The sequence below is a fragment of the Bubalus kerabau genome, chromosome 1, assembly GCF_029407905.1.
Source record: "Bubalus kerabau isolate K-KA32 ecotype Philippines breed swamp buffalo chromosome 1, PCC_UOA_SB_1v2, whole genome shotgun sequence".
Taxonomy (NCBI): Eukaryota; Metazoa; Chordata; class Mammalia; order Artiodactyla; family Bovidae; genus Bubalus; species Bubalus kerabau.
In genome coordinates, this window is record NC_073624.1 from 131,552,873 (window position 1) to 131,562,036 (window position 9,164).

Consider the following 9,164-nt stretch of genomic DNA (forward strand, 5'->3'; position numbering starts at 1 on the left):
ACGCAGAGGCGGAAATTACATAACGTTTTAAGTAATCAATCTGTAAGACATGTCAAAGATAGGATAAATAAAGCACATGTGTGTGCTAAGTATAAATCAAAAGGATGGAGCAAAGGAGAGTGTCAGTCTACACAGAAGGGCTGGGAACACCAAACCAGACCTTACGTATTCATAAGACATGAGTCCTGCCACCCCCAGGTTGATGGCGCCGCCATTCCTGCCCTGGCCGTACCTGGTGTCATCTGCACTGCCCCGCGTATGCAGCTCACCCCAGATGCGGGTGAAAGGCATGGAGGATGATCAAGCTGTTGGTGAGCCCCTCTGGCTGGGGTGCTGCCCAGAGGCTCTCTGATGGGGAGATACTGGCTCCGGGCACCTTTCATCTGCCAAACCCTCCTGTCCAACCCCCTCCTCTGGTCCTCATCATCAGTGAGGAAGCTGGTGTGGCAGGGGGAGAAACAAGACAGCCAAACATGCAGAACGCAGAGTCCTGCCCTGCCTGCACCCCATTCTGAGCGTGCTGACCTGCCCTCTGCCTTTCCCCTCGCTACTTCCTGAGTCTTTTAACAACTTGCCGACTAGAGATGTATTAACACGTCTTGACTGGAGACGCATCAGTGTTCACTTACATAATGCATCGCTGGCCACAGGCGTTAGTTTCTACAAAATCCGCCAGTCAATAATGTGTTAGGTTGATCTGTTAACCCACGTGATGCAAACTCCTTGATGTGCTGTGTGGGGCTTTCTGCTCTGTAGCTTCCAGATTGTCTGCATGGTGTTGACCACTGCGTCAGAATCATTTCCTGAGGCACATCGTGCTTTGTGAGTTTCTTCCACAGATCAGCAACCTGAGGGTGAAGGACACCTTCAAATTAAGATGTGTTTATCCAGGATTGGGGTTCCACCAGGAGGGCTCAAAGAAAACGGGTAAGGGGATCTAGGGAGTTGGCAAGATGTAGGTTGAAGATCCTCTCAGAGGATCTAACTCTTAGAGTTGGATCGTGGACCTAACTTGATGAGGGACAGAAAGGAGGAAAATAAAGGGTTATGTGAGTGCGAGGAAGGAGGGATCTGTGTGCTGGAGGCCTCTGAAGGGATGGAGAAGAGGGAAGGATATGGCTGTGAGTGAGTGACAAGCCAGAAGGATGTGAGATTGTGGTAGGGATGAGCTATCTGAATGTGTGCCTTATGTTTATCATATAACTGAAGTGATGAAGCGTCTACAGTTCAGAATTGCCTCAATGGCACCTCCATCATCTCAGCGCTTAATTCTCAGCACTGCCTTTCATGTCTGTGTAATGACTGGAGAGCCACTGTGCTATGATACCCTTCATCATCTCGACCACTCCCTCCTTTATTGATTAACCCATCACACAGCTAACTCAGCGCTTTTAGTGTAAGTTACCTTTCTACTTCATTATACTGCTGCTAAGTCGCTTCAGTCGTGTCGGACTCTGTGCGACCCCATAGACGGCAGCCCATCAGGCTCCTCTGTCCCTGGGATTCTCCAGGCAAGAACACTGGTGTGGCTTGCCATTTCCTTCTCCAACGCATGAAAGTGGAAAGTGAAAGGGAAGTCGCTCAGTCGTGTCTGACTCTTAGCAACCCCATGGACTGCAGCCCACCAGGCTCCTCCGTCCATGGGAGTTTCCAGGCAAGAGTACTGGAGTGGGTTGCCAGTGCCTTCATTATACTACATGTTTATAAATGTCTTGACATTCGAATGGTTTAAACATTTTACAAAAATGTTTTGTTTTACATATATAGAATGGATAAAAAACAAGGGCCTACTGTATAGCACAGGGAACTATATTCAATATCCAGTGATAAACCACTATATATATATATATATATCTGAATCTCTTTGCTGTACAGCAGAAATTAATACAACATTGTAAATCAGCTATACTTCAGCAAAAAAAAAAAAAAAATTAAAAAGCCCAAATGTCCTATTTTAAAATTTAATTCAACAAATGTTTAAGAATGTCCTGTTTTAAAATTTAATTCAACAAATGATTAAGTAGCTGCTGAGAGTCAGACACTGAGGCAAGCCCTGGGGCCTAATGGTGAAAAGATAAACATGATGCAGGGTGCTTAGGCAGAGGTCTTGCGGGTGGGGACCTTAGGTGACATGCAAATCCATAAGAAATAGGAGGGAAGGGGGCTGGGCACAACCTTTGAAAGAAAGACACAGCCCAAGGGCACAACATAAGCTGCTTAGAACCAAATGGGTCCAAGATGGCAGACAAGTCAACTTGTCTAGACCTTCATCCTTAGTATGCTGCTGCTGCTGCTAAGTCGCTTCAGTCGTGTCCGACTCTGTGCAACCCCAGAGACGGCAGCCCACCAGGCTCCCCCGTCCCTGGGACTCTCCAGGCACGAACACTGGAGTGGGTTGCCATTTCCTTCTCCAATGCATGAAAGTGAAAAGTGAAAGGGAAGTCGCTCAGTTGTGTCCAACTCTTTGTGACCCCACGGACTGCAGCCCACCAGGCTCCTCCGTCCATGGGATTTTCCAGGCAAGAGTACTGGAGTGGGGTGCCATCGCCTTCTCCGGCTCATTGTAACACATTAATAAGCTAAAAGACACAGTCAGAGGCGCCATGACAGATCCAAGATAAACCTTCAAAGACCAAAATGTGGGCAGTGGGCCAATCCCTGGAAATCTCCACCCCCTTCCCCCAAACAGTTGGAATAATCTGCCCACTCATTAGCCTATGAAATGACCCAGCCCATAAAAGCTAACCACACCACATTTCGAGGCCCCCACACTTGTCCTCTGCCGTGGCCTACACTCTGTTTATGGAGTGTGTTTCTCTCTGAATAAAATCCATTTTTTACCTATCACTTTGTCTCTCACTGAATTCTTTCTGTGATGAGATGCAAAGGACCTGAGCCTCAGTAAGTCCAGATACCAGGTGAGTGATTCTAATTGAAACATCATGGGTTCAAGTCCCAAGGAGGGTTTTGTCTGGGTTCGAATACCAGCACATGGGCTCAAGTTCCATTCTGAGTTAAACAGTTTCACGTATAGCAGACTCAGGACCACCTCCAAAGCAGCCTACTCACCCACACGAGTTTGAAAACCTCTGTCCCACTGGATGCTAACTTTGTCGCATGCAGAACTGAAGCTTGTTTTCATTTGTTGGCAGCTCCCCACAGCATGTGGGATCTTAGTTCCCTGGCCAGGGATCGACCCCCTGCAGTGGAAGCGTGGAGTCTTAACCACTGGACCTTCAAGAAGTCCCAGAGTTGCAGCTTCCTTGTTCCCTTCTCAGAGTTATCCAAAATAGTGTATTTGGGGAATAGCCTCTGGCTCACACTTTTTTTTTTTTTTTTAAGGTTTATTTATTTGCTTGTTTTTGGCTGTGCTGGGTCCTTGTTGCTGCACTTGGGCTTTCTCTAGTTGTGGTGCACGTGCTTAGCTGCTCCCAGGCATGTGCGATCTGCCCAGACTGGGATCGAACTCAGGTGCCTTGCATTGCAAGGCAGATTCTTAATCACTGGAGCACCAGAGAAGCCCTGGCTCACGTTTTTACACTTTAACTGTCTCTGTGTGTGTCCATCAAAATATGTCATACTGTTTTGCTTTTCAAATCTACCAAAACAGCATATTTTAATTACTGTTCTATAACTTGCTCTTCTCACTCAATGTTCTATCTTCAAGGCCTTATTTGATATATGTGGACCTAATTCATTCACTTGGGCTTCTGTTTATTACGAAATTGCACCGCTGGATGACTATGTCACAGTTTATTTTGGCATTTCCCCATGGGATGGACATATATATAAGAGTCACAATCTGCTAGGCACAGTTCTAAGTGCTTTACAAATTCTCATTCATGTATCCTCATAGGTTGCATCATTTCCACCTTCATTTTACAAATGAGGAAACTGAGACACAGAGAGGCTAGGTAACCCACTCCAGGTCACACAGGGGATAAGTGGCAGAACTAAGATTCAAACCCAGATGTATCTCTCACATCAGAGTGTTTATCCTAACTCCTGAGCTGTGCGGCTGCTTTAAACTGCTTCCCCACGGGGTCGCAGAGTCGATAGGACAGCGTGCATGCTGTGAACGTCTTACTGTACTTATCCTTATGCACATGAGCAGAGGTTCTTTCCTGGAACTGAGATTGATGGGTCCAGATGAGATCTCTCATTGTGATGAGTTCTTACGGCATTAACTAGACTGAGGAATAAAGCATCAGAGGAACAATTCTGAGGCTTTGACAGAATTCAGAGCAGTTAAACAGTTCTTCGATGTTTTATCCAGCTTTTAACCACAGGCTCCCTTCTGTCACTGTCGTCATGCGAGAAGCATCTAATAGATTATCAGATACTTTGCGAGAAGGCAGAGTGGCCCACGTCCAATCAGCAACTCCTCTGAATTGCTTCATTCTCATGACAAAGGCACTTTCACACAACCATATGTTGCTGTGTGCTCCATTTAGGAATTGAACAATTCCTCTGTTTAATTTCAGCCCATAAATTTCACTTATTAGTCTGCTAAACCACTTAGAGGATTCTGTATTACTCTATATATCATTCTATACACTGGCCTAAACCAACGATTTTGAGCACATTTTTGTAATATTACTACAGTAAGAACAGAAGCTTTTGGTTTTGTAAACAGCCAGCACGACTGGTCTAAGTCTTTGAGGATGTTTGTGTAGGTTCTCTCTTCCCACTGTCTTATCCAGGGACAAAGTAGAGCACCCTTGTCTGAAAAGGACCCACACACATGTTGCTGTCGTAACCAAGGGCACTCATTAAATTCAACAAATAGAATTGTCTTACAGATGAGATGTCCCCAACGAGCTCAGATATGAAATGGAAATAGAATCAGGAGCATTTGTTAATCTTTTCTAAGCCTTTTTGCTTTGGCTGAGTCTGAAGCAGCAAACTCACAGACTAGGACATGCATCTCAGAAATGGTGAGGTCCAAGCTTGATGTTTCACCTCCTTTGGTTCATTCCTGGGCCGCTTCAGCAGGGGGCCAGGGGAAGAACTGATTTGTGAGTCTGATGCAGATACATCCTGCCTCCGTGGGCTTGTGTTTGAAGGCTAGCTCTCAGATCGTCAGTAGAGTGGTCCTGAGACAAGCTGGCACCTAAAACCTGGACAAACATTTCCTTGAACAACAAAATACAAAGAAACTACAGGGGACTAAAAATAACTGCATGCATGCCCAGTCGTGGCAAATTATGAGTAAGAAAACAAAAAATCACCAAAAACCCAACTGCCATTTCTGAGGAGTCTGGAGTGAAAGCACATGACCCCCGCACACAGCACCACCGGCGGGGTGGGCAGACCACCTAAGCCACACCTCCAGCCCCACCCCTGGGCCCGCCCCCACCCTCACTCCATTTAAGGACCCACCCCAACCTTCACTCCATTTCAGAAATCAACCCACTCCCTAAGCTCCAACAAAGCCACCTATTACTTGTTTTCACTCCCTGTTGCTACAGCTCAAGTCCCCAGAATGCCTCGCCTGAATTCCTCTGCTGGCCTCTTATCAATTTCTATTGATTAAAGGGTCCAAGAACCTCAGAAGTAATAATCACTTAGTCTCTGCTAACTGTCATTTCCTAATTTATAAAATGGGGCTAATACCATTTCCTCAGTTAACTAGGGAATTCCTGTACCAATTCAACATTTACTGACTTCTCCAAATTCCTATTCTCAAGTTGCTGGCAATCCAGTAGGGTAATAGATGCCTGTGATTGTGCATATGTGTAATACCAGGGAGGAAATCTTAATTTCCTAGCAGGTCACAAGAGGCACAGTTTTATTGGGTAGATACTGTGATACTCCCTTTCAAGGGAGAACTCCAGCACCTGTAGGTGAACTGGTGCCTTGAACTGAAAGAAACTAACAGCGCTACTTTGTGTGGAACATGAAAAGGGAGGCATCTGTTCCTGAGGGGAAGAAGGGAGGAAGGGACCCTGTCCCGCACGGGGGCGGAGTGACAGGGGAGCACCCTCAGTTGGTGGAACAAACTTGTCCAAGTTCAGTTCAGTTCAGCCACTCAGTCATGTCCAACTCTTTGCGACTCCATGAATTGCAGCACCCCAGGCCTCCCTGTCCATCACCAATTCCCAGAGTTCACCCAGACTCACATCCATCGAGTCAGTGATGCCATCCAGCCATCTCATCCTCTGTCGTCCCCTTCTCCTCCTGCCCCCAATCCCTCCCAGCATCAGAGTCTTTTCCAGTGAGTCAACTCTTCTCATGAGGTGGCCAAAGTACTGGAGTTTCAGCTTTAGCATCATTCCTTCCAAAGAAATCCCAGGGCTGATCTCCTTTAGAATGGACTGGTTGGATCTCCTTGCAGTCCAAGGGACTCTCAAGAGTCTTCTCCAACACCACAGTTCAAAAGCATCAATTCTTCGGCACTCAGCCTTCTTCACAGTCCAACTCTCACATCCATACATGACCACAGGAAAAACCATAGCCTTGACTAGACGAACCTTTGTTGGCAAAGTAATGTCTCTGCTTTTGAATATGCTATCTAGGTTGATCATAACTTTCCTTCCAAGGAGTAAGCGTCTTTTAATTTCATGGCTGCAGTCACCATCTGCAGTGATTTTGGAGCCCCCAAAAATAAAGTCTGACACTGTTTCCACTGTTTCCCCATCTATTTCCCATGAAGTGATGGGACCGGATGCCATGATCTTTGTTTTCTGAATGTTGAGCTTTAAGCCAATTTTTTCACTCTCCTCTTTCACTTTCATCAAGAGGCTTTTTAGTTCCTCTTCACTTTCTGCCATAAGGGTGGTGTCATCTGCATATCTGAGGTTATTGATATTTCTCCCAGCAATCTTCATTCCAGCTTGTGCTTCTTCCAGTCCAGCGTGTCTCATGATGTACTCTGCATAGAAGTTAAATAAGCAGGGTGACAATATACAGCCTTGATGTACTCCTTTTCCTATTTGGAACCAGTCTGTTGTTCCATGTCCAGTTCTAACTGTTGCTTCCTGACCTGCATACAAATTTCTCAAGAGGCAGATCAGGTGGTCTGGTATTCCCATCCCTTTCAGAATTTTCTACAGTTTATTGTGCAAAGGGACATACAAAATCAGCCATGAAACAAAACCTTCCTCCATCCATCTCTCCTGCCAAATCTCCAGAAAAATTGACATTGGCCACTAGCACTTTCAGAGTGAAAGGGATTCTCTTTTGGAGAATTCAAAGGCAACCAGTCCTCTTAGTGAAAGTCGCTCAGTCGTGTCCGACTCTTTGCGACCCGGAGGAGTGTAGCCCACCAGGCTCCTCCATCCATGGGATTCTCCACGTGAGAATACTGGAGTGGGTTGCCATTTCCTTCTCCAGGGGATCTTCCTGACCCAGGGAAGATATACAGTGCATGGAAGATATACAGTCCATGGAATTCTCCAGGCCAGAATACTGGAGTGGTCAGCCTTTCCATTCTCCAGGGGATCTTCCCAGCCCAGGGATTGAACCCAGGTCTCCCTCATTGCAGACTGATTCTTTACCAGCTAAGCCACAAGGGAAGCCCAAGAATACTGGAGTGGGTAGCCTATCCCTTCTCCAGCGGACCTTCCTGACCCAGGAATTGAACCTGGGCCTCCTGCATTGCAGGCAGATTCTTTACCAACTGAGCTATCAGGGAAGCCCAGTCCTCTTAATTATACATAATACAAAAGTGGTTTTCAAGGTAGAGGTCAGGATCCACTGGTGCATCTGAGGGCAACTTAGTATGCATGCCCAGCACTTAACAAGTATATATGTGTGTGTGTGTGTATAACAGAACATAAATATATAATATTTTACATATAATAGAGCAAAAATATATAATAGAACAGAATGGAAAAGATCAGAGAACCTTGCACAGAGTAAATGTAAAAATACTTTTTGAAACATTTGTATGTGTCTTAGTCTAGTTAGGCAGCTTGTAATCAATAGAAACTTATTTCTCATAGTTCTAGAGGCTGGGAAGTCCAAGATCAGGGTTCCAGCATGGTTGGATGAGGGTTCATGTCCTCATTCCTAGTGCCTTTTTTCTCCCTTAATTTTTATTACAGTCTAGTTGCTTTACAATGCTGTGTTAGCTTCTACTGCATAGTAAAGTGAATCAGCTTTTCGTATACGTATATCCCCTCTTTATCAGATTCCTTTACCATTTAGGTCATCCTAGAGCACTGAGTAGAATTCCCTGTGCTTTACACAAGCAATAAATGCTGGAGAGGATGTGGAGAAAAGGGAACCCTCTTGCACTGTTGATGGGAATGTAAATTGTTACAGCTACTGTGGAGAACAGTATGAAGGTTCCTTAAAAAACTAAAAATAAAGCTGGTGCCTTTTTGCTGTGTCTTCACATGGTGGAAGGGGTTAGGGATCTCTCTGGAGCCTCTTTTATAAGGGTACTAATCCCATTCACAAGTGTTCCACCCTCAAGACTTAAGTACCTCCTAAAGGTCCCCACCCTATCCTCTTTGGGGGTCAGGATTTCAACATATGAATTCTGGGGTCCTACAGAGATTTTAAACCATAGCACTATGTGTGTCCTGAGTTGTGATACAAAATATATTTCTTTTTGTGGACCATGGTAAAAAAACAAAAGTGAGAAAGCACTATGGTATAATTATTATAGTAATTAATACAGTATACAGTATTGTATCGGAGAAGGCAATGGCACCCCACTCCAGTACTCGTGCCTTGAAAATCCCATGGACGGAGGAGCCTGGTAGGCTATAGTCCATGGGGTCACTAAAAGTCGGACACGACTGAGCAACTTCGCTTTCACTTTTCACTTTCCTGCAATGGAGAAGGAAATGGCAACCCACTCCAGTGTTCTTGCCTGGAGAATCCCAGGGACGGGGGAGCCTGGTGAGCTGCCGTCTTTGGGGTTGCACAGAGTCGGACACGACTGAAGTGACTTAGCATTAGCACAGTATTGTATATATAGTAATTAATACGGTATATAGTATTGTGAATATAATAGTAATCTTGACAGCTCACTCTGCCAGATGCCTAGAGTCTTTATAAGAGGAGTCTTGATACCCTTGTCATTGAAGTACTATTTACAGTTGCCAAGGGGTAGAAGTAACGTTATGTCCATGGAGGGATAAATGGATAAGCAAACTAAGTAATGCCCATACAATGGAATATTATTCAACCTTACAACAGAACGAAATCCT

General features: G+C 45.3%; 1 non-coding gene across 1 annotated transcript; it reads right to left on the reverse strand.

Moving 5' to 3' along the window:
• Positions 1–7,563: 7,563 nt before the first annotated feature.
• TRNAC-GCA (transfer RNA cysteine (anticodon GCA)) lies at positions 7,564–7,636 on the reverse strand. Its single transcript has one exon. It is a non-coding gene; the product is annotated as a tRNA-Cys (tRNA).
• Positions 7,637–9,164: the final 1,528 nt, after the last annotated feature.